Source organism: Monodon monoceros, unplaced genomic scaffold (assembly GCF_005190385.1).
Source record: "Monodon monoceros isolate NGI ecotype Baffin Bay Population unplaced genomic scaffold, NGI_Narwhal_1 Super_Scaffold_5, whole genome shotgun sequence".
NCBI lineage: Eukaryota > Metazoa > Chordata > Mammalia > Artiodactyla > Monodontidae > Monodon > Monodon monoceros.
Window position 1 is genome coordinate 21,019,667 of NW_021703782.1, and position 26,901 is coordinate 21,046,567.

A 26,901-nucleotide genomic window follows, 5' to 3' on the forward strand; every position below is an offset into this window, starting at 1 on the left:
CCAGTGTTTCAGATCCTCCCAGCTGAAGCCCCAGAGCTGTGAGCTCTAGAAAAATGTCTGAATTTCTAACTATAGAATCTGTGAGCATAGTAAAATAGATGATTTAAGTCATTAAGTTTGGGGTGGTTTTTCTGTGCAGCCATGGATACTTGGAACATGGAATTTCTTGCTGTAAAATGTCCTTAGTGGTGGTTGTCTGGCTAGCCCTGTTAATTCTACTCCTTATGACTTGTGAGATTCAGGAAAAGCCAAGATGAACATGGGAGAGAAACCTTCCCATGGGTAAGCTAACGACAACTTTTGAAATAGTCCATAATCTTTCTTACTTATACTCCTTTGCCCAACTTTATACTTGATGATGAAAGATTCGGAATTGCTGACTTTAACTACAAGTGCCTGTGAGCTTCTGACATTTGGTTATTTATATTCAAGACTAGTTTAATTGTCCTAGCCATATTGAAAGTTGAAACTGTCAAAATGATCAAAGTGCTCCTTGCTAGGTTAAACCAGCCCAAGTTGTCATTGTCACCAGAGAGAAATCAGAGTGCCTACTCGGGCATGAACACATAAGGTAAAACAAGGGTAGATTTGGTCTCCCATTAGAAAAAGATAACCTGGGCTCAGAAACACTTTTGAAACTAACTCTTTGCCTGTTAATAAGTTGATTACAGTATAGTTAATTGCCCAGACTGGAAAGGTGGCACTATTCATAATTACACTGGAGCAATAGATATGCATCCTGTGTCATTGCATTTATGAAAAATTCTACAAAATGCAAATTTTCCTGGTGACTGAAAGTACTAGTGACAGTGACTGAAAGTATATTAGTGTTTGCATGGGGTTGGGGAGGGGGAATTACAAGGGGAACAAAGAGACTTTTGAGGGTGATGCTTGTGTTCATTATCTTGATGTGGTGATGGTTACACAGGTGTATACATATGTCAAAACTTTCCAGCTGTACACTTTAAATATATGCAATTATTGTATGCCAATTTTCTCCATAAAGCTGTTTGAAAAAAATTTCCATCATAGCCAAGATCATTGAACTTTTTGCTAGTTTTTTTTGTAAAGGAAATAAAAGTATTGCAGAAATATTCCTACCTCTCATCCCTCCCCTCTTACTCCCTCTCCCTTTGTCATTTTCACAAAGCAACCCCTGTCAAGATGTCAGTGTATTTCCCGTGCAAGGTTTTATACATTATCTCTGAGTGTGTACATTAAATTGATTTTCTTTCATGAGTTCAAAATATTTGCATAAATAGTATCATATTGGGAAAAGTACCTATTTGTGATTATTGAGAGGGGAAAAGAAACTCTCCTTTTCCATCTTCTTTTCAGGCCTAGTGTACAAGCTGCCAGCCTTGTATTACTTTACATGCACACTTTGCTTATGATCACTATTTCTTAAATGCCATGTATTCTCTTTTGTTGGACTCTTTTCATGTTTGTTTTTCTACAGTGTGTTCTCAAATAATCTTATTTTATGAAAGGTACTTTGGTAGGAAGTAGCATTTCCAATCCTTCTTTGCATGTCTAAAAGTGTCTTTTTTATTTTGTGCACATGTTTGATGGATAGCTTGTCTGGGAATAGAATTTTAACTTAAAAATCATTTTCCCGAGAAAATTCAAGCATTGCTCCATCATATTCTAAAAAACTAGTGTTATTGATGAAAACTCTTCTGCCAATCTTGATCTTCTTTCATTGTAGTTCATACACCTTTTGCTTTTAGAAGATTTTACTATCTTTGTTTTATTCTTAATTTTCTGAAATTGCTCTTATTTTTCTCTCATATTTCTCATCTCTTTGTACTTCATCAATTTTTTTCTTTCAATCAGTTCTATTAAACTGTTTTATTCAGATAGCATGTTTTAATTCCATGAATTGATTATATTTTCTGATTTTTTTCCTGTCTGAACAGTAATCCATTCTTAGATTATGGATGTAATTTCTTCTCCTCTTACTTGATTAGAGATTTAAAAATATCTCTTTTTTCTCTGGATTATCTTTCTTTGTTTCCTCTGGGGTCAGTTCTGCTTGGCAAATCCTGCCCTGCTCTACCTTTTTTCGTTCTTTTCCCCCTTTGATTTTTTTTCTTGAACTATGTATTTATAAATAAATCATAGGTTTGATTAATTTAGACAGTTCACAAGAATTTACTCTAATGTTACTCATTTATGACCTCTCCCCAGAATTTGAGGACTTCTTGCAAGCCTGAATATAAGTGAAGTATGTCACCTGGCAGGTTTCTTTAAGGATATAAATAATGGTGAGGGAAAATTGGCAGACATTCCCCAAGCCTAAAATGTCAAAGGAAAAGAACCCTATCTTAGGCAACTATTATTTTAGGAGCCCTAACCCCACCTACTCAAGTATTTCTGCCTTCACTCTGGGAGTAAATATAGGTTCTGGGAAAGAAAGTTGGGAAAAGCCTACCATGACCCTTACCTTATTCTCAGCATTGCTATAAATTTATTCTACTTTATATATTTCAATCTCAGGAGTACAACCCATGTAAACCACATACATTAAAATCTGTTATTGGGTCTACTTTGAGGTGAACCCAAACTAAGTTAATCTCCTGAGTTCAACACTTAATCCCAGAATCTGAAGATTTTCTTTCTTTGATTCATCAAGTATGTGCTTGTAAAGATTTTACCCACAACTTTGTATTTTTACAGGAAAATAGATGTAGACTTTAGTGCTGCCAGAACCATTACTATCTATTTTGTGACACTTTTTTAATGTAGACATTTTTACTTAGTGTGAATTACAATCTTCCTTCTTAATCCTCCATGTACTAATCCTAAACCTTCCCTCCACAGCAGATCCAGAAGAAATAATTCCATAGCCTAATAGAGTCCAGTTACCTCTGACTTCTGGACAGCTCTGGTTTTTGTGGAAGTTTTTCCCTCTATCCTCCGAAAACTAACTAATGAAATGGCATACAGCATTCTCTCTATCCATCAAATTAGTCATTAATGAATGACTGAACATCCATTTGATGCCAGGCAGTTTAGGAGATATAAAAAAAATCTATAATCACAGTGCATATTATCACAAAGTTTACAGTCTAATGATAACTACACACAAAGAATAATTATGATTTGTGAGATAAAGGATATGAGGGAAGAGTACAGTGTGCCATGACAGCTCATGGGAGGACACTGGTCCGAGTCTATAGCAACTGGGAGAGTTCCTGAAAGTAAGTGATACTATTCTGAACCTTAAAGGGTGGGAAATAGAGTTTTGCTAGTCAAAGGGACCAGGTGTTTCAACCAGAGGGAAGAGCATTTCTGAAATATCCCATCTCATCTGCTAGATTCGTGATTTTCAATAAATTTTTTAAAGGGGGCAGAACACTTTCTTAAAGGAGAATCTTCTTGGGGTACAAATTAGGTACAACCAAAATGCTCCGGGACTCTATGAAGCAGAGCCGAGACACACCATTCAGTTCTGCCAGCTCTGACATATCACCTTCTCATCCCAGGCAGCCCCCACACAAGGGTGACACATACAGTGAATCCACAAGGGTGACCCAAGGGTGACTCATACAGTGAATCCATAGGATACAGATACAGCTTCATAAGTTAAAGGAAATCATACCTATTACAGACAGTCACTAGATGGACCACTCTAAAATACTGTAGAAAGAACCACAATGGCTGGTACTAAAATGGCCTTTTGAAGGGGGGTTTTCCTTGATTAGTCACATGCACAGCTAATGCGGGTCAGAGAGAGAATGGGCTGGCAAGGAATAGGAAAGCAAAGATTGTCAAATTATTTTCCTTAGGAAGATGAGATTTTGAAAACGTATTTTAAATTTTATTTATTATTCCTGAAATGATGGGGACAGAGAAGTCATAAATGGGGAAGAAAGATGACTTGTTGCATGGCTGAAATGGCAAAGAAACAATATTTTTAAGGAGAACAGATGTGTAACATTTAGTTTTAAGTTATTTGTAAAGCATACTGGTGCCAGCAGTGGTGGCTGGAGTCTGCTCGTACTGGGTCACAAAAGCCAATTGTTAAATTGTCAGGAATTTCACAAGCTGGTCGTTAAACTTAGCAATTATTCAAGGTTAAATAACAGAAACTCACAATAAGTAAAACATACTAAAAACAAAGGTAACATATACTCAAAACTTATCACTTCCTAATTATTTTATTACATTGTACACCTGGGCTCCTGAGGTTGCCTATATCTATGGCATATGTACCATATAACACTGTAAAGTATCGTGTGGTGACGTAATACACAGTGATCTCTTCCTGACTGAGCCAGTGATGGCATGCTGGTAGCTTGAAATATTTACACCACAGGATTTGGCAAATGCTTCAGATCAGGGCGTTTCTGTTTGGAGAGCAGGCTGTTAAACTTTTACCAGAGCACCAGCTAGTCAAGGGCACATTTGCCTGAAAGCAGCCACTCAGAGTCCTTGCTCTATCACTAAACAGCTGTGTGACCTGAGCATTTCCTTAATCTCCTTCTGCCTAACATTTCTCTTGTGGTTATTTTGAGAAGTAAATGAATCAAAATGTAGTTGTTATCCATTATTGGTGTTTTGTTGTTGTTGTTTTGTTGTTGTTGTTACTTTTATTTATGTAATAATATTAATAATATGCATATCCTATATAAATGCCTGCCATCTTCCTAAACCCTCAGAAACACACAAAATCCTGGCTTTCCCCTAGTATTCATTTACCCAGTCTTCCTAGTTAAAGAACAAAGAGCTGTTAGCTGGGCATATAACCCCTATAACAAAGACAACATTCCTCCGCTTCCTTTGTTTGTTCTGAGTAACGTTTTGAAACCCTAAGTGTCATAGAACAGCTGTTTATAGCCTTCCTTAAGACTTGCCTCTGCTTCTTCAACCCTTCCCCCTCTCTGCTGGTTGGATGTGGACACAATGGTAGTATCTGCAGCAGGCATTTTGAACTCTAAGGAATGCAGGCTTCATGATGAAGCAGCAATATGGAAGTTGCCTGGGTCTCCTCAGACTACACGGAGCAGAGTTTCCACATCAACCCTTTCCTGGGAAAGAAAACTAAGTGTCTGTGCTATTAATGCCCTTCTACCTCAGAGTGTTCCTTGAAACAACAGATCTTGTCAGAAATTCAGAATCTCTACTTCAAGGCTGCTGATCTGTGTATTAATAAAATCTGCATTTAACACAATCATTGGGTGATTCCTTTGCACATTAAAGTTTGAGAAGTGCTGGGGTAAGTCGTTTTATTTTGGCCATTCTTACTTTCAACTGAGTCCATCCTAACTGATTTTATTCTTGTGGGATCAAATCTGTGTAGAACAACCAATGGGAGGTGTAGTGTGCATACTTGGGTCCTCAGGATGAAAAGGAACAACACAACATGGTGTGGTAAGGAAAATGGATGAGTGGCAGGAAACTGGAGCGTTGTGCCACTAGCAGATAAAGTTCTTCTTGGGGAAAATGGGGAATTACTCACTTTTACTCAGATCTTGAAATAAGATTGCAGTCTTATCCACCAGTCTGTCCCAGCTGATAGCTGAGTAATAGATTTAACATCTCACTCATTTTTACTCAGCTAGCAGTTCTTCCAGGATCCTGGATCCTGGAAATCTGATTCCAAGGATTGAGCTATTGCATCTGGAACCATGTTTTGGGGCTATCAGATCAGAGTAAGTTCCTTATTCATTTCCTCTCTCCCCTCTCAAGTCTGTTATCTGGCCTTTCTTGGGCGTCTCTCACTATCTGTCTTTAATACAATTTAAATTAGTTTTTCTCACCTTCATATTTTTCATTTCTACCTAACAACAAACTGTGGCCCTCTCCATCATTTCTCTCTCTTCAAGCCTTCTCAGAAATAGTAATGCTGCCATCTTGGTTGATTGTCTTGTTTTCCCCACAGTTCTTTGCTTCCTCCAGTCAGTGTGCCTATCAGCTTCCTTTATACTCTTTTTTTTTTTGTGGTACGCGGGCCTCTCACTGTTGTGGCCTCTCCTGCTGCGGAGCACAGGCTCCGGACGCGCAGGATCATGGGCCATGGCTCACAGGCCCAGCTGTTCCGCGGCATGTGGGATCTTCCCGGACCGGGGCATGAACCCGCGTCCCCTGCATTGGCAGGTGGACCCTCAACCACTGTGCCACCAGGGAAGCCCTCCTTTACTCTTTTGAATCCAAGGTTTCACAAGACATAAATGCCTGGGAAAGGAAAATCTCACTGGTTCCCATTACTGCTAAAGCTAGCTTGGAAAGTGTTTTAAAATGTAAGCTTTATTATTATTTAACTATAGTGAGGCCAACAAATCAGGAGACGGAGACAACTGCCATTGAAAAGATAGTTTGTTACTTACAATTCTCAAGAGGAGGGGTCATGCCACTCAGGGCCACAGGGGGAAGCATCAGGGTCCATCAGGAGACAGAGGGAAAAGGCAAAATATGGGCAAGAATCTGTATTGTGATTTTCATGGACGAGACAGAGTAAGCATGATAAACAGATTTAAGATTGGCTAGTTTGAATAATTTTATAGGGCTCTAGGGTGTAGAGGCTGCCCCGAATTGGCTGGTACCTGGCCCTGGGGTGATTAGGGCAGAGAAATATAGGCCTGGAGAGTGAAAGCGTTATAGAGGAGGTATGAGCTGGATTGATTAGTTTGCATATGAACGGCACACTCTTGAGTGAATTGTTTGCTATCTCCAGGAATTAACTAACCCTAGAAGGAGTAGTCCCTTCCCGGTCAGCAAGGTCCCAGTTGCCAGAGTATCAAGAATACAGAAAATGAGAAAATATAATAAATCCAGGAAGGCTTAGAGGAAACAATAATTTGGCCTCAAAGGAAGAAGATTTGGTTTAGAGATAGAGAATATTCTAAGTCAAGTGAAAACACAAAAGGCTGACCTTTGGGAAAGATGACAGTGAGGATGAGGAAGATGGTTCAAGACAGGAGCTGTCAGCCGCCTGCTAAGAGCTGCAGCGAAACCCTGTACCCATATGGTAACGAAGGAAGGTGGGCAATGCTGGAGGTGTGGAGCCTGAGGCTTTCACGCCATTGCTGAGTGGCTGAAATAAACTTGGGATGGTCTAGCTCCAGGCTCAGCTTCCATGACAGAGTGAGGTGTTACTCTTGTGTAAGGCACAGTTAGGTTTGTTCTCTGACACCTACCCTGAAAGCTTGAAATCAGTAAAATGAAAGCAGGAGGCTGGGGAGGATAATAAACAGTTTGGGACTGGTAAAATCTGACCCGAATACTAAAGGGTTGAGGGAAGAGCTGTGATCATAATATTTTTAAAAGATTATTGTGGCAATCATGCATAAGAGAAGAAATAGAACAAAAAAATAAAATCCCAATAAATAAATAACACGAGTGGAGGAGGATCCAGACAGTGAAAATACAAAAGAATAAGGAAGTCTGAGAATGTTTCATAGCATGGCCACTGAAGTTGGTGACCCTGGGTAAGAAGGGAACCTGTTTTGGGCCCCTGTGAGCAGGACAGTGCTGGGGCCTCCCAAGGAGAGTCATCAGTAGAACAGGCTCGGTGAGCAAGGGTCCCACAATCAAGCAGAGGCAGCCCAAGCCCAAGTCTCCAGGCAAGCCCACAAGCTCCTAGATGCATACCACGTGCCACAAAAGACCATGTAAGTCTTTTACTCATGATAAAAAGAAGGCAATATTTTTGACCTTTGAGAGCAAACATGTTCTTGGAGTAAAGGAAGGTTGCTAATTAATTGAGCACTGATTCTCTGCCTTCCCAGAGTGGGGATTACATCATCTAAATTTTTTTACCATAACCACGTTCAATTATTGTCATTGTTTTATTCACAGTTTAAATATGAAGAAATTGAGGCTCAGAAAGTTATAGTCACACAGCTGAAAGTGGGGGAGCTGGTAGCAAAGCAACTCGGTAACCACGATACGCATTTACTGTATGAAAAGCACACATGATGCTTTAAGAGGATCTGAAAGATTCTTTTTCAATCTGGAATTAAAATCTTTACCTACTGTTTTAATGGTCTTAGGGCACCACCAGATTTAGCCAGAGACTCATTTTACTCCAGAATTTATAAATAGCACTGACAATTTTTACCAGGATCAAATATAGAACAGAACAGATAATCTCTGTAAACACAGAGATCAACTTTTTATTTTATCTTTATGGCAGGATCTAGATCAAAATTTTATGAATTTAGGGTCCTACATTTCAGAGAAGAGTTGGGAAAGAATTCAGGGAAGAGTCAGTGGGGGTTTGTGGAAGATGGTGGGAGAGATAGGGTTGTTTATGGGCAGGATGGAGCATCCATTTATTTATTTACCGTCTGTAGCCTTAAACCTTACAGACGGAGAAAGGAACCAACCCACACAGGATCAGGTCACAGAAGCTGGTTAATAGCATGCCAAGCAACTCACCCATCTGTCTAGACTGAGGGTCCCCTATCACCCCGGCAAACACCATTGAGTTCTCTCTCTGTGGATCTGTGCAGGAGAGGATGAGAAAGCTGGCATCCACCTCATCAAGACAAGTCTCTACTGAGGCTTGTTCTTGGTAAGCAGCTCACCTGGCTAGTCAAGACCAGGCAATCCTCTTTGTTCCTCTCTGTGGTGCAAGGGACCTTTTGCCTGGGCAGAAGGCACTGTGTTTTCATTGTGCGTTATTCATGAGCCCTTGCTCAAGCATCAGCCTGTGGTGAAAAACACAGGCAAACACATCCAGAGGCATCCTGTGATCCACACCCTCTGAGCATTGGCTCTGGCAACCAGTGGATGGCAACTTAAACCAAGAGCACTAAACACTGAGTGAAAACAGAAGGCAAAATGTCCTTTTATAAGGAAATATGAATCAAAGGCCCTATTTCTAGATGAGCTGTGTGAATTCAGAGTATGGACTTCAGAATATAAAATGGATGACTCTGGATAGAGATTTTTAAATATCAGCCTGCAAACATCTCTCTAAGATCGTTGGCTTCAACTTTGCCTTGCTCCCTAACTTTGCAATGTTCTCATTCCTGAAGCTGCTGCCAGGCCCCACCCCCCTCACTCCCTGTCCATCCCTGGCAGGCTGCTCCAGACCTTCCCAGAGCTGGCTCCTGCCATTCCCCCAGTGATTCCAGCTGAACCGCAGCACGTGACATTGCCTGATGCTTTTGGCCAGCAAGGCCATATAAGAATTCTCTCAAACCGCTACAGGACCCTATGTTTTCCAGAACCCAGAGGAGTTTCCTGTTGCATGACCCAGATGGTTCTCGCTATCTCCTACCCAGCTTGTGGGTCAGCTCCTGCCAGGTTTAATGTATCTGAGTAAGAGCTTAATTCCCAGGTGCCTCTTATCAGATCTGCCCATTTTAGTCCTGTGTTTTCTGGGTCAGTTGGATAATGGACCTCATTTACTGGATGATCATTACCGCTTTGTTTTTGAGGGGCTATTATTAGTTTCCTAAGGCTGTCATAACAAAGAACCACAAACTGGGTGGCTTAAAACAGTAGAAATTTATTGTCTCCCTGTTCTGGAGGCCAGAAGTCTCAAATAAGGCTGTCAGCAGGGCCATGAGCCCTCTGAAGACCCTAGAGGAGAATACTTTCCGCCTCTTCCAGCTTCTGGAGAGCTCTGGTGTTCCTTGGTTTGTGACTGCATCACTTCAATCTCTGCTTGTCTTCACATGGCCATCATTTTCCTGTGTGTCTGTGTCTTCAAATCATGTGTATATGTCTGTGTATATGTGTATACATGTGTGTGCAGGTGAATGCATACGTGTATGTAGGTATGTGTATATGTCTCTGTGTATGTCTGTGTGCATGTGTGTATACATGTGTATGTATGACTATGTGTACATGTGAATGTGTCTATGTGTATGTGTATATGCATATGTGTGTCTGTGCATTGTGTGTTTAGTCATAACCCTAAGTAAGACAGAGCACGGGGAGAATGTAAGCACTAGGACATAGGAAAGGTGAACCACAGGACAGCACTGCCTGCAGCCTGCCCGGAGGAGGGCGAGCCCAGCTGCAGACCACCTGACCTCTTGCAAAGCAAAATAATGGGATAAATTATTTTAGGGGGGACTTGGAGCCCCCAAGGCCTGGTCTGGAAGGAGGAGACTGAGACGCCCGAGGGCTTAAGAAATTTAGGAACCACAGGGAGCCTAAGAGAAAGGTGGTCACTGGATGTCCCATCAGTGGTCTGGCTGGAGGACTTTGAGAACAGAGACATCAGATCTCCATCCTAAGTGATGTTTATTTAAGTGGTGTGACTGGTGCTGGTACGAGTAGAGAAATCAGGTCACTGTGCCTCCTGGGAGGGTGGCCTGATAAAATACAGGCTGCCCAGTTAAAATGTGAATTTGAGATAAATAATGAATTGATTAGTATATGTCCCAAGCATTATGAGACATACCTGTGCTAAGACATTTTTCAATGTCTATCTGAAATTCATGTTTAACTGGGCATCCTGTACTTTTATTTGCTAAATCTGGCCACCCTACTTGGGAGGACCCTCAGGGTTCAAGAAGACCACCAAGATGGGGTGGAGCCAATTTCATTGGATTCTCCAGACATCTGGAGTTTTAACATATTTAGGACTAACAGGGTGAGAATGAAAGAGGGAAAGAGACAATGAACCCCACCTGATACTAGGCATTCATTAAGGAGTATCCATGGGGTCCTCACTCAGGGGAATCCTAAGTACAGGTGGGGAAATGGGCAGCTGGTTGATGGGGTGTAGGGATTAAGTAATTTGTCAGTAATTAGTAAGTGAAGTGAAGGGACCATTAGTAAGTGAAGGTGAGGAAGGGACCAGGGTGTCTCTCCTAAAACCAACTTTATCTACCTATGTATGACTTTTCTCCTGGAGTCACATCAGCACCATCTATCTGCCCATCCTCCAAGTTTGCCCAGGTTGAAGCTCAGCCTAGTTCTTAGCTCCTGCCTTGCTCCTCCACCCATCAGTAATTCCCTGACCAATGCTACAGTCATAAACAGAATGCACAGTCTCGGCCTTCACTGGGGGAGGAGTGTATATGGAGAGGGATGCTCTAATGGGAAGATGCAGAATTACTTGATGGGAAAGGGGCAATTAACTTTAGTGGGGTGGGACAGCAAAATGGAAGTATTTTCTCAAAACTCGACATTTAAGCTGAGCATCAAAATTGAATAGGAGTTGCTTGAGCAAAAGCCTGGGAGAAAGGGATTGGGGGAGTCCCAGGTATAAGGAACAGCAGGTACTAAGGCCTGGAGGTGGGGAAGTCATGGTGTATTCCAAGAGCAGGAAGACCACCCCCACAGCTGAGAGAAGGAGGAGGGTGAGGGGTTGGAATGAGCCTGGCCAACGGGCAGAGGCTCAGGACTGAGGCTGCTGAAGCCATATTTATCTAACTGGAACCTAGTCCACCAGTTCCTCTGGTTGCCTTTCTGGAGCCTCTGCATTTGCCCAGTCCCCAGCTGCTCAGTGTCCTCTTCCAGGGCCATCTGCTAGGGTCTCCCTGCAGACCTCTGCAGGCAGGGGCATGATGCTCCCAAATGGTTGGAGGCTCCTGGATTAGGCCTTGTGACAGGGTCCCTTGTCATCCCCTGCTGTTCTGTCCTGCTCCAGCAAGTGGGTTTCTATCCCACCTGGCCCACTGTCTCCTACAGTTTCCAATATGACCTCATTCACTGCCTCATGCCTTATGCCTACATCAGACTCTACATTCCACCCCTCAAAGGCCCACAGAATACCTGCTGATTTTGTATATTTCAGGGCAGAGAAGGAAAGAAATATAAAGAAAACCCCTGTCTTGTTCCATGTGATTCCTGGAAAAGCAGTCTTTCTAAAGTGGGAGGATGGGACCTCAGCCTACCTGTGTGCTTTTGGAAAGTCATTGCTCTGGTAGCTGATGGCAGGATGGGCGTAAATTCCAGCAATGCCATTCACTGCTTGGGTGACCCCCTACAATTATTTAGCTTCTCTGTGACTCATTTGCCCACCTATAAGATGAGGTCAACCACAGTGACCAGTGCACAGGGTCATTTGAAGATTAAGTGCAGTGACCCGTAAGGACCCTTAGCACAGTCCTGGCCTGTGGTCTTCACCCTCAGACAATGAGTAGAAACAGTGGGGCTCCTGCCAGTCACAAGCCTTGAGTGAGGAAGGGAGAGTTAGAGTTGGGGCTGAGACACTCCTAATTCACTCTGCTCACCAGAGAGGAATTTGCATCCTTGAGCAGAAATCTGAAGGGTGGAATGGGACAGAGGGAAGCTGGGTCTTGCAGAGAAGCACAGGAGATGATAAATGTCTTTCAAGTTAAAGAAAATGGGAATGTTGCAGAGATGTTGGATGTGTGGAAACATATCCTTCGATCAAAAAAGTACAAGAATCACAAAGGTGTGAAGGAAAGGGGCAAGGAGACTGAACTCTGGATCACCAATAGTCAGTCCGTGAGGTTGCAAGCAGAGATTAAACCCTTGCTCTCGGTGCCTTCCCCATGACCGACAGGTGTGTGGGGTCTCAAACCTCCCAACACTCTTGTACAAACACCACTCAGACCCATGGTGCCCTTTTGTTTCTGTGATTCACATCCAAAATGGACCTTCTTCCTTAGGGAATACTGCCTATTGTTCACCTAGGTGTGGAGAAAGGGAAGGCAACAGACCAATTTACCATGGCTTGTCCTGCTGCATTTTTCTAGGAGTGGAATTTCCAGGCTTCACTGAAGATGCAAATGTTTATTGAGACATATTCTATGCCAGCACTTTAGCCAAGCAGCTAGGGATAAAAAGACAGATAAGAACATAGACATGGCCCTCATGCAGTTCACAGTGTAGTGAAGGAGGCAAACTTCTAAACTTATCAGGAGGAAGACCACCCCAGAAATGACCAAGAATGAGGTGCATGCAGAAAAGTTGCTTGCTCACCTTTCCCCAGGACCCAGACGTGGCATGGACCTGACAGCAGAAGTTGATGCAGTTAACTCTGATAAGGAAAGGTAAATGTTGTGTGAGGTGGAAAAATGTTTGACTCCATGATACCACTGAGCCAAATGCAGAGTCATCAGGCAGGAGATGGTGTGCAGGCAACAATACATCCTTCTTTCTCCCAGCTGCAGCAGGACAAAATGCACAGCAATGTCTGGCAGGAGAGGAAGAGAGAAGATGCAGGGAGGGCAGGCCGGGTGGGCCCTGCAAGGTGAGATGGGGCCACAGACCACGTCAGGGAAAGGAGCCAAATGGACACATTAGCATCTTTAGAAAACTCCTGTCTACAGTGGTAACAATGTATAAATTTTTTTTAATGATCTAAGCCAACTCTCGTCTGGCAAAAATCAGAACTTGGAAAGGGTGAAGGGACCAAATATTTTGATGAGGAAATATACAGACACAGTGGGAATGCCAGAGACAGACAGGCTGGTGGAGCCCATGGTGAGCAAGAAAGTAATATGGGATGCAATGGTGGCCTCAAGTGGGTTGACTCTCTTATGCACTAATTGTGTCTCCCCAAGATTCATATGTTGAAGTCCTAATCTCCACTACCTCAGAATATGACAGTATTTGGAAATAGATCTTTACTGAGGTAATTAAACTAAAATGAATTCATTAGAGTGGGCCCTAATCCAACCTGACTGATATCCTTAAAGAAGAGAAGATTAGAACACAGACATTCATGGAGGGAAGACCAGATGAGAACACAGGGAGGAGGTGGTCATCTGCAAGCCAAAGAGAGAGGTTTCTTGATCTCAGACTTTGAACCTCTAGAACTGTGAGAAAATATATTTATTTTGCTTAAGCCCCCTGATCAGTGATATTTTGTTATGGCAGCCCTAGCTGACTAATATAGACTTTCTCCTACTTGTGTCAAAAGCTAGCATGACACCAAGTTGAGTTCATAAGTGTATTTTTAAGATTTTATTTTGTCTTAGATTATCACTATTTTTATTTGACTAGTAAAACAGTTGTTTTATACTTTGTTACATAACCAATGTATGATTGATTAAATAAAAGTATATAAATATGAACTCTCAGAACATATTTTCCAGATGAAATAAATAATAAAATTCCCCTTAAGGGGTTGGAGGAGAAATAGAAGCTGGTAAAATTCACTGTCATTTGAGGACATTACCTCGAACAGATCAAGCTCTCTTAACGATTGTAATCTCTTCTCCAACACAACTTAATTTGCTCTGTTGGCTTTACTAATCATACTTTAATAAATAGATTGCCCAGTACCCAGTTTCACTCATTCCTTCTCATTTCTCCTATTGAGATAGCCAGCCACAGAAACAAATACCCTAATGGAAATGTGTTTGTGTATTGGGTTTTGGTATTGGTATGTTGGAGAATTGTGCCATCTCCCAGTTTCTTCTGCTTTGTGACATCTTTTTTTTTGCAGTACGCTGCCCTCTCACTGTTGTGGCCTCTCCTGTTGTGGAGCGCAGGCTCCGGACGTGCGGGCTCAGCGGCCATGGCTCACGGACCCAGCCGCTCCGCGGCATGTGGGAGCCTCCCGGATCGGGGCACAAACCCACATCCCCTGCATCGGCAGGAGGACTCTCAACCACTGCGCCACCAGGGAAGCCTTGTGACATCTGTTGAAACTCCTCCTTTGAGAAAATATAGTCCCAGTGCTGTTTTTTTTTTTTTCTTGGTTTCAAAGTAAGCTTATTTAACTTCTGCTTCCAAGAAGATGGAGTAGCTGTATGTTTCCCTGTTCCTCCCACCAGGTACAACTGAAAACCCTAGACATTATATAAACAACAACCTAAGAAGATTCTGAAAGGTGGAGAGAAGAAGGCAGGCCAGCTAAGGACCTTGGGATGAGGGAATCAACATGGTAGTAGTTTCTGGGTTTTCTTTTTGCCTCATACAACTCCAGTTTGAAGCTGAATAATATGCAGACAAAAATGCCTCAACAAAATTATTCTTTTTCTAGCCAAAGGACAAGGGGACCCAGAATAGCAAGACAGAAACTTTCAGATGAAATTCTCTCCTCTTAGCAAAATCGCCCTTAAACCTGTGGCCTAACACTCACTCATGCCAGCAGCAGCCAAGTGGGAAGTGTTGACTTCTGTGTCCTCCAGGCAGTAAAGAGGCATCCTAAAAGGCCCTGCATCCCATTCTTCCACAGTGTCATGAAAGCCAACTGAAACGGAAAACAAATAACATCCAAATTCTCATACCATAGTCCCTGAATTTCCAGGTTTCAATAAAAAATAACTCATTTTTAGATTTTAGATTTCAAACTAAATGAAAAAAGATAATTAATAGATCCTAACACCAAGTTGTCAAATATGTTAGAATTCTCTGACAAAGACTTTAAATGTATCAACATAAAAATGTTTCAATAAACAATTATGAACATGCTTCAAACTTATGAAACATTTGAAAGTCTAAGCAAAGAAATAGAAGATACAAAGAAGACCCAAATGGAAATCGTAAAACTGGGAAATACAATAACAATAATAAAAAATAAATGGAAAGAAAACAGCAGAATGGAGGGTACAGAGGAAAGAATCAGTGAACTGGAAAAAAGCCCAATCCAAGCAATAGAAAGAAAAAATGACTTAAAAAATGAAAAGAGACTCAGGGACCTGTGGGACTATTACAAAATATCTAATATTTGTACCATTGGAATCCTGGAAGGAGAGGAAAAAGAGAGTGAAACTGTAAGAGTACTCAAAGAAATAATTGCTGAAAATTTCCTGTATTTAGAAAAAAATACCATCTATAAACCTACAGGTTTGAGAATCTGAGAGAATCCTAACAGTAAAAACTCAAGGAAATCCACACCAAGACACATAATAATCAAACGTCTGAAAAATGAAAATAAAGAACATGTATTGAAAGCAGTGAAAGAGAAATGACACCTTACCTATAGGTGAAAAATAATTCTCATGACAATGGATTCTCATCAGAAACCATTAGAGACCAAAAAGAAGTGGCACAACACTTTGCAAATGCTTAAAGAACTGTCAACCCAGAATCCTGTATCCTGTATATGAACCCCTCATATAAACTAATCCTGTAAATGATTCCTATATATATGAATAAAGAAAAAATAAAGACAATTTCAGATAAAAGAAACTAAGATAATTTGTTGCAATCAGAATTACCCCAAAAGAATGGCTAAAAGAAGTTCTATAAACAAAAAGGAAACAAACAAGAAATGAATCTTTGGCACATCAGGAAAGAAGGAAGAATAGGATAAGCAAAAATATAGGTAAATATAATAGATTGTCCCTCTCTTGAGTTTTCTAAATGTTTGACAATTTAAGCAAATTTTATACCAGTCTGATATGGTTCTAAATATATTTAAAGGAAATATTTAAGACATTCATGTTATATGAGGGGGAGAGGGTATAAGGTTTCTGCACGTCACTTGAACTGGTAAAATGACAACACCAGTAGACTGATAAGAAATGTATGTATAATGTAATATCTAGAGCAATTATTTTTTTAAAAACTATATTAAGAGACACACTCAAAACACAATTGTTAATTCAAAATGAAATCCTGAAAAATGTTTGAGTAACCCACAGGAAAACAGGAAAAAAAAACAGAGAAAGGAACAACTGAGAGAACAAACAGAAAAACTAATAAAATGGAAGATTTAAGCCCTAACATACCAATAATTAAAATAAATATAAATGATTTAAACGCATCAATCAAAAGATGGAAATTAATAAAGTAAATTAAAAGAGATTATTTAACTATATGCAGCCACACTTCAAATAGCTGATCTAGACATGTTGAAAATAAAAGAATAGAAAAATTTTTATCATGCAAACATTAATGAAAGCAGTAGTGGCTATATTAATATCAGATAAAGCAGACTTCAGAGCAAGGGAAATTTCCAAACACATAATGATCAAATTATCAATATAGCAGTCTTAACTTTCTATACAATCAACAACAGAGGTGAAAAATATGTGAAGCAAAAACTGACAGAATTGAACGAATTCCACAATTACAGATACAAATTCAAACATCCCTCTCTCAACAATCAATAGAACTAGACAAAACAAATCAGCAAGAACATAGAAGTAAAAACTCAATAACACCATTAACCAAGAGGTCTAATCCATATTTATAGACTCCTCTACCCAACAACAGTAGAAAACATATTCTTTTCAAGTGCCCACAAGATATATACCAAGATAGCTAATATCCTGGGCCATAAAACAAATCTAAGAAAATTTAAAAGAATTTAAATCATGCAGAATATATTCTCTGACAAAAATGAAGTCAAGCTAGAAATAAATAACAGAACAATAAGAAGTAAATCTCCAAACACAGACTAAAAACATACTTTTAAATAATCTATGGGTCAACAAAAAGTCTCAAGGAAAATAAAAATGTACTGAATTGAATGAAAATGAAAATACAACATATCAAATTTTATGGACAACCACTAAAACAACAGTGAGAGGAAAAGTTATAGCATTAAATGTATACATTAGAAAAGATAAAAAGTATCATAGTAATAATCTAAGCTCCCATCTCAAGAACCTAGAAAAAGAAGAATAAAATAAACCCAAAGCAAGCAGAATGAACTGTTATGTAGCTATAGTTACAGACTGTGTGGTATTGGTGGGGGGATAGATAGATCAATGGAACAGAGAGAGAACCCAGAAATAGACCTGGGGAAATACATACAACTGATTTTTGACAAATGTGCAAAACGAATTCAATGGAGGAAAGACAGCTTTTTCAATAAATTGTTCTGGAGCTTTTGGACACCCTTAACACAAAACATGAACCTTCACTGAATTCTTATTCCTTATATAAAACAACTCAAAATGGTTTATGAACATAAAGCTTTAAAAATATTAGTAAAAAGAAAAAGGAAAAAATACCTTCAGGATCTAAGGCTAGGCAAAAATTTCTTAGACTTTACACCAAAACATGTTGCAGAAAAGGAAAAATTGTTAACTTGGATTTCATCAAAATTTAAAACTTTTGTTCTGCAAAAGTTTTGCAAGAGGGTAAGAAGACAAACTATAGTCTGGGAGAAGATATTTGCAAACCATGTACCTGACAAAGGGCTAATAACTAGAATATATAAAGAATTATCAACACTGAACAGTTTTAAAAAATCCTTAGAAAATGGGCAAAAAAAATGAGACATTTCACCAAAGAAGGTATACAGGTGGCAAATAAGCATATGAAAAGATGTTCAATATTAGCTTTTGGGGAAATGTACATTAAAATCACAATAAGATATCACTACACAACTGTCAGAATGACTAAAATTAAAAAAAAAATGGTGACAGCACCAAATGTAGGTGAGGATGCAGAGAAACTGGATTACTCATACATTACTCATGAGAATATAAAATGGAACAGAGCACAGTTTCTTAAAAAAAATATGTGACTACCTTATGACCCAGAAATTATACTTCTGGGCATTTATCCCAAAGAAATGAAGACTTAAGTTCACAGAAATACTTGTACATGAATGTTCATGCAGTTTTACCTCTAATTGTCAAAAACTGGAAAAAACTCTGATGTCCTTCAGTGGGTGAATGATTAAATAAACTGTGGTCCTTCCATACCATGGAACACAACTCAGCAACAAAGAGGAAGATATCATTATTATTATTATTATTATTTATGTTTGGCTGTGTTGGGTCTTCGTTGTGGTGCACAGGCTTCTCATTGCAGTGGCTTCTCTTGTTGCGGAGCACGGGCTCTAGGCATGTGGGCTTCAGTAGTTGTGGCTCGCGGACTCTAGAGCACAGGCTCAGTAGTTGTGGCGAACGGGCTTAGTTGCTCCGCGACATGTGGGATCTTCCCGGACCAGGGCTCGAACCCATGTCCCCTGCATTGGCAGGCGGATTCTTAACCCCTGGGCCACCAGGGAAGTCCCAGGAAGAGATTATTGATACAGTAACAACCTGGATGAATCTCCAGTGAAATATGTGTGAAAAAAGATTGAAGTCACTGTCTTTCTATAGCCCAATCTAAGAAGTGGCATCCTATCACTTTGGCTATAATCTATGGGTTAGAAGTGAATCATTAGGTCCAGCCAACACTCAAATGGAGGGGTTTTCACAGGGGTGTGAGTTCCAGGAGGCAAGACCATTTGGGGCCACCCTGGAGGCTACCCACCAGAGCAGGTAACCACACTTCTATGCTGAGAAAGGTCAAAGGATCTGAGCACTTCTGGTGGAATTGATGTGATGTTTGAGGGAGAGACAGCTTGTCTGGAGATGCCTTAAGTCTCCCTAGAAGGATCACCTGTCAGGGGTCCACTTCCCTGAAGGCAAGAGTTAGCAAGTACGGTGGACACCTGGCAAAACCAAGGCCTGAGGGACAGCAGCTGCCCTCCGAGAAGAGGCACCACCCTACCCTGAAAACCACAGCTGCAGAGCCCAGCAGTGGAACATCACTGGGAGAACCACAGAAAGTGCCTCAGAGAAAATCCCAACCATACCTGTCCCAGAGGCTCCCTCAGCAGATAGAAAATAAACGCACACAACAGACTGTGTTTTCTTCCCTTTCTTTCCTTCCCCAGGCTCACCCTGGAGGATCCAAAACTGCAAAGTTGGATGGAGAAAAGAGAAAAATAAAAGGATGGGAAGGGGGGAATATATGGTTCCTTCTTCAAGCAATCAGCCCACAGTGCCAGGTGGGCAGATGGAGGTGGAGGTGAAGATTGATTCCAGTCTGGGATTGGACACCTTAGGTGTGGATGAGACCCCGAGACAGTGTGCATGACTCCACCCACTCTAGGACCCTCCATTAGGTGAGAGCAAACACAGAGGTCAGGGGGCCAGCTGGATTTTCATCCAGAGGTGGGGAAAGATTATTCCCATCATGTAAATTTCATAGGTACCACAGAAGATGAAAATAAAATCAATTGTGATTATATCTTGTAGGCAGAGTTTGAGCAATGTCCCAGTTACGATAAGGAATAGTCTGCCCCTGCTTGGCCATGCTTCACCACTGGGAATTGATAGCTACAAAAGAATACTTTCTATTGCAGAAATGTAAGCCATAGGTGTCCCTTAAATCTTCAGCAACCCTTTCTTGTAACACTGTATCCAGGTCACAAAGGCACTTGCTTTGTGTGTTTCACATTTGTCCAGTGTGGTGGTGTGTTGAAGGATGTCCCTACCAAAGCATGTGAAGGGGTGCTTCCACAGCCCTTAGAGCACTGTTGGGACCAACTAAGGATAAAAATGGGGCATAAGAGTCTTCCCAGAAGGATGTCTTTCTGTGGAAACCCCTGGGATTACAGGAAGGCCACTCCAGCCTGACACCTCTCACAGCCCTCAGAGAAGCTGGGAGGCTGCACATTAAGCTACATTCACTGCTGACTCATATTAAGTGACATTCAGCTTCAGAAACAGCCGATGTGGTTACCTCTCTTGGATGTGCATTGGAATTTTTTAAACAGAGAAGTGAAGACTTCCAGACAAGACATGAAATCTGGGTTCTGCCACCTACTGGTCCCAGGTCCTCCAGCAGATGGCTCAATCCTGTAGCCTCAATTTTCCCAGATTCAAAACGAGGTAAAACAGCATCCCCTCCATAGAGGTCTTATGAGGGGTGAGTGAGGTGACACAGGGAAAGCACTGTCTGTGCCTGGCTTGCAGGAGCATTCAGCAGCTGCCATCTCTTAATTAAAAAGCCAGAACAGGCAAGCCAGGTTCTGCTGGCCATGCTACCCAGTTACTGACCACAAGAATGTGGCTGCCTCTGTCCAGGAACTGACACTGGAGAAGGCTCTTTTCTCAACTCACCCCCCTCCATGCCCACTCCTTGAATCTTTTCCCCTGAAGCAATCCTGGGCCACCCTTGGAAGCCAGAGATAACAGCTTCTGATGGAGACAAAGTCCTGCATTTTTCCCTGCTCTCAGAAGAGAGGATTTGTCCTGGTCAGGTCAGTGCTCTCTCAGGAGGAACAGGCTGATGGGAACCTAGATCCGCCTCTACCCACTACCTCCCCTCCACCCATTAAATGACACATTCATGGGGCAGCTTCTTGTCAGAAAAGAGGGAAGCCAAGTCCTAAGGCATGTTCCAGCTGCTAAAACTCACTGTGAACATTTGTTTCCAAGGATGTCGGCTAACGTCATTCTTCATCTTGATGCTGATAGGCAGTTTCTAAAAGGGACCCCAGGGCCTGCTGGCATCCAAAGCCCTGTGTCAACCCCCTCCTTGAGTGAGGGCTGGACTTAGTGACTTGCTTCTACAAAGCGATGGGATGTCACTTCCATGTTTAGGGAACAAAGGATCTTGCCTTCTGTCCCTGCATTCACCCTCTCTTGCATTTTGCTAACTCACTCTGCAGGAAGCCAGCTGCCCTGATGTGATCTGCCTCACGAGAGGCCCCTTAGCCAAGAACTGATAGCTCCAGCCAGCGAAGAACAGAGGCCTTCAATCCAACATGTGCAAAGACCAGAATCCTGCCCAGAACTATGGGAGTGAGCTTGGAAGAAGAGACTCCCGTTTCACGCCAGTTTTGAGAGAACTGCAGATTCTCCAACACCCAGATTGCAGCTTCTGCGACCCTGAACCAGAACCACTCACGGGAGACACACCTGGATTCCTGACCACCAGAAATTGTAAGATAATAAAGATATGACATTTTAAAGCCACTGAGGTTTGTTAGGCAGCAACAGACAACTAAAACCACTGTGTTAGGTTTTTTTTTTTTAACATCTTTATTGGTTTATAATTGCTTTACAATGTTGTGTTAGTTTCTGCTTTATAACAAAGTGAATCCGTTATACATGTACATATGTTCCCATATCTCTTCCCTCTTGCATCTCCCTCCCTTCCACCCTCCCCATCTCACCCCTCCAGGCGGTCACAAAGCACCAAGCTGATCTCCCTGTGTTATGCAGCTGCTTCCCACTAGCTATCTACCTTACATTTGGTAGTGTATATATGTCCATGCCACTCTCTCACTTTGTCACAGCTTACCCTTCCCCCTCCCCATATCCTCCAGTCCATGCTCTAGTAGGCCTGTGTCTTTATTCCTGTCTTACCCCTAGGTTCTTCATGACATTTTTTTTCTTAAATTCCATATATATGTGTTAGCATATGGCATTTGTCTTTCTCTTTCTGACTTGCTTCACTCTGTATGACAGACTCTAGGTCTATCCACCTCATTATGAATAGCTCAATTTCGTTTCTTTTTATGGCTGAGTAATATTCCATTGTATATATGTGCCACATCTTCTTTATCCATTCCTCCAATGATGGACACTTAGGTTGTTTCCATCTCTGGGCTATTATAAATAGAGCTGCAATGAACATTTCGGTACATGACTCTGTTTGAATTATGGTTTTCTCAGAGTATATGCCCAGTAGTGGGATTGCTGGGTCATATGGTGGTCCTATTTGTAGATTTTTAAGGAACCTCAATACTGTTCTCCACAGTGGCTGTATCAATTTACATTCCCACCAACAGTGCAAGAGTGTTCCCTTTTCTCCACACCCTCTCCAGCATTTATTGTTTTTAGATTTTTTGATGATGGCCATTCTGACTGGTGTGAGATGATATCACATTGTAGTTTTGATTGGCATTTATCTAATGATTAATGATGTTGAGCATTCTTTCATGTGTTTGTTGGCAGTCTGTATATCTTCTTTGGAGAAATGTCTATTTAGGTCTTCTACCCATTTTTGGATTGGGTTGTTTGTTTTTTTGTTATTGAGCTGCATGAGCTGCTTATAAATTTTGGAGATTAATCCTTTGTCAGTTGCTTCATTTGCAAATATTTTCTCCCATTCTGAGGGTTGTCTTTTGGTCTTGTTTATGGTTTCCTTTGCTGTGCAAAAGCTTTGAAGTTTCATTAGGTCCCATTTGTTTATTTTTGTTTTTATTTCCGTTTCTCTAGGAGGTGGGTCAAAAAGTATCTTGCTGTGATTTATGTCATAGAGTGTTCTACCTATGTTTTCCTCTACAAGTTTGAGAGTTTATGGCCTTACATTTAGGTCTTTAATCCATTTTGAGCTTATTTTTGTGTATGGTGTTAGGGAGTGATCTAATCTCATGCTTTTACATGTACCTGTCCAGTTTTCCCAGCACCACTTATTGAAGAGGCTGTCCTTTCTCCACTGTACATTCCTGCCTCCTTTATCAAAGATAAGGTGACCATATGTGCATGGATTTATCTCTGGGCTTTCTATCCTATTCCATTGATCTATCGTTCTGTTTCTGTACCAGTACCATACTGTCTTGATTACTGTAGCTTTGTAGTATAGTCTGAAGTCAGGGAGCCTGATTCCTCCAGCTCCATTTCTCATTCTCAAGATTACTTTGGCTCTTCGGGGTCTTTTGTGTTTCCATACAAATTGTGAAATTTTTTGTTCTAGTTCTGTGAAAAATGCCAGTAGTAGTTTGATACGGATTGCATTGAATCTGTAGATTACTTTGGGTAGTAGAGTCATTTTCACAATGTTGATTCTTCCAATCCAAGAACATGGTATATCTCTCCATCTATTTGTATCATCTTTAATTTCTTTCATCAATGTCTTATAATTTTCTGCATACAGGTCTTTTGTCTCCTATGGTAGTTTTATTCCTAGATATTTTATTCTTTTCGTTGCAATGGTAAATGGGAGTGTTTCCTTAATTTCACTTTCAGATTTTTCATCATTAGTATATAGGAATGCCAGACATTTCTGTGTATTAATTTTGTATCCTGCTACTTTACCAAATTCATTGATTAGCTCTAGTAGTTTTCTGGTAGCATCTTTAGGATTCTCTATGTATAGTACCATGTCATCTGCAAACAGTGACAGCTTTACTTCTTCTTTTCCGATTTGGATTCATTTTATTTACTTTTCTTCTCAGATGGCTATGGCTAAAACTTCCAAAACTATGTTGAATAAGAGTGGTGAGAGTGGGCAACCTTGTCTTGTTCCTGATCTTAGTGGAAATGGTTTCAGTTTTTCACCATTGAGGACGATGTTGGCTGTGGGTTTATCATATATGGCCTTTATTATATTGAGGAAAGTTCCCTCTATGCCTACTTACTGCAGGGTTTTTATCATAAATGGGTGTTGAATTTTGTTGAAAGCTTTCTCTGCATCTATTGAGATGATCATATGTTTTTTCTACTTCAATTTGTTAATATGGTGTATCACGTTGATTGATTTGCATATATTTAAAAATCCTTGCATTCCTGGAATAAACCCCACTTGATCATGGTGTATGATCCGTTTAATGTGCTGTTGTATTCTGTTTGCTAGTATTTTGTTGAGGATTTTTGCATCTATGTTCATCAGTGATATTGGCCTATAGTTTTCTTCCTTTGTGACATCCTTGTCTGGTTTTGGTATCAGGGTGACAGTGGCCTTGTAAAATGAATTTGGGAGTGTTCTTCCCTCTGCTATATTTTGGAAGAGTTTGAGAAGGATAGGTGTTAGCTCTGCTCTAAATGTTTGATAGAATTCACCTGTGAAGCCATCTGGTCCTGGGCTTTAGTTTGTTGAAAGATTTTTAATCACAGTTTCAATTTCAGTGCTTGTGATTGGTCTGGTCATATTTTCTATTTCTTCCTGATTCAGTCTTGGCAGGTTGTGCATTTCTTAGAATTTGTCCATTTCTTCCAGGTATTCTAATTTATTGGCATAGAGTTGCTTGTAGTAATCTCTCATGATCTTTTGTATTTCTGTAGTGTCAGTTGTTACTTCTCCTTTTTCATTTCTAATTCTATTGATTTGAGTCTTCTCCTTTTTTTTCTTGATGAGTCTGGCTAATGGTTTATCAATTTTGTTTATCTTCTCAAAGGACCAGCTTTTAGTTTTATTGTTCTTTGCTATTGTTTCCTTCATTTCTTTTTCATTTATTTCTGATCTGATTTTTATGATTTTTTTCCTTCTGCTAACTTTGGGGTTTCTTTGTTCTTCTTTCTTTAATTGCTTTAGGTGCAAGGTTAGGTTGTTTGTTCGAGATGTTTCCTGTTTCTTAAGGTAGGATTGTATTGCTACAAACTTCCCTCTTAGAACTGCTTTTGCTGCATCCCATAGATTTTGGGTCATTGTGTCTCCATTTCATTTGTTTCTAGGTATTTTTTAATTTCCTCTTTGATTTCTTCAGTGATCACTTCATTATTAAGTAGTGTATTGTTTAGCCTCCATGTGTCTGTATTTTTTCAGATCTTTTCCTGTAATTGATATGTAGTCTCATAGTGTTGTGGTCGGAAAAGATACTTGATACAATTTCAATTTTCTTAAATTTACCAAGGCTTGATTTGTGACCCAAGATATGATCTATCCTGGAGAATGTTCCATGAGCACTTGAGAAAAATGTGTATTCTGGGTTTTTTTGGATGGAATGTCTTATAAATATCAATTAAGTCCATCTTGTTTAATGTGTCATTTAAAGCTTGTGTTTTGGATGATCTGTTCATTGCTGAAAGTGGTGTGTTAAAGTCCCCTACTATGAATGTGTTACTGTCGATTTCCCCTTTTATGGCTGTTAGTATTTGCCTTATATATTGAGGTGCTCCTATGTTGGGTGCATAAATATTTACAATTGTTATACCTTCTTCTTGGATCGATCCCTTGATCATTGTGTAGTGTCCTTCTTTGTCTCTTCTAATAGTCTTTATTTTAAAGTCTATTTTGTCTGATATGAGAATTGCTACTCTAGCTTTCTTTTGTTTACCAGTTTCATGAAATATCTTTTTCCATCCCCTTACTTTCAGTCTGTATGTGTCTCTAGGTCTGTAAGGGGTCTCTTGTAGACAGCAAATATATGGGTCTTGTTTTTGTATCCATTTATCCAATCTGTGTCTTTTGGTGGGAGCATTTAGTCCATTTACGTTTAAGGTAATTATCAATATGTATGTTCCTATTCCCATTTTCTTAATTGTTTTGGGTTTGTTATTCTAGGTCTTTTCCTTCTCTTGCATTTCTTGCCTAGAGAAGTTCCTTTCGCAGTCGTTGTAAAGCTGGTTTGGTGGTGCTGAACTCTCTCAGCTTTTGCTTGTCTGTAAAGGTTTTAATTCCTCCATCAAATCTGAATGAGATCCTTGCTGGGTAGAGTAATCTTGGTTGCAGGTTTTTCTCCTTCATCAATTTAAATATGTCCTGCCAGTCCCTTCTGTCTTCAGAGTTTCTGCTGAAAGATCAGCTGTTAACCTTATGGGGATTACCTTGTGTGTTATTTGTTGTTTTTCCCTTGCTGCTTTTAATATGTTTTCTTTGTATTTAATTTTTGACAGTTTGATTAATATGTGTCTTGGCATATTTCTCCTTGGATTTATCCTGTATGGGACTCTCTGTGCTTCCTGGACTTGGTTAACTATTTCCTTTCCCATATTAGGGAAGTTTTCAACTATAATCTCTTCAAATATTTTCTCAGTCCCTTTCTTTTTGTCTTCTTCTTCTGGAACCCCTATAATTCGAATGTTGGTGCATTTAATGTTGTCCCAGAGGTCTCTGAGACTGTCCTCAGTTCTTTTCATTCTTTTTTCTTTATTCTGCTCTGCAGTAGTTATTTCCACTATTTTATCTTCCAGGTCACCTATCCGTTCTTCTGCCTCAGTTATTCTGCTATTGATCCCATCTAGAGTATTTTTAATTTCATTTATTGTGTTCTTCATTGTTGTTTGTTTCACCTTTAGTTCTTCTAGGTCTAATGTTTAATGTTTCTTGCATTTTGTCTATTCTATTTCCAAGATTTTGGATCATATTTACTATCATTATTCTGAATTATTTTTCAGTTAGACTGCCTATTTCCTCTTCATTTGTTAGGTCTGGTGGTTTTTATCTTGCTCCTTCATCTGCTGTGTGTTTTTCTGTCTTCTCATTTTGCTTATCGTACTGTTTGGGGTCTCCTTTTTGCAGGCTGCATGTTCGTAGTTCCCACTGTTTTTGATGTCTGTCCCCAGTGGCTAAGGTTTTTTCAGTGGGTTGTGTAGGCTTCCTGGTGGAGGGGACTAGTGCCTGTGTTCTTGTGGATGAGGCTGGATCTTGTCTTTCTGGTGGGCAGGT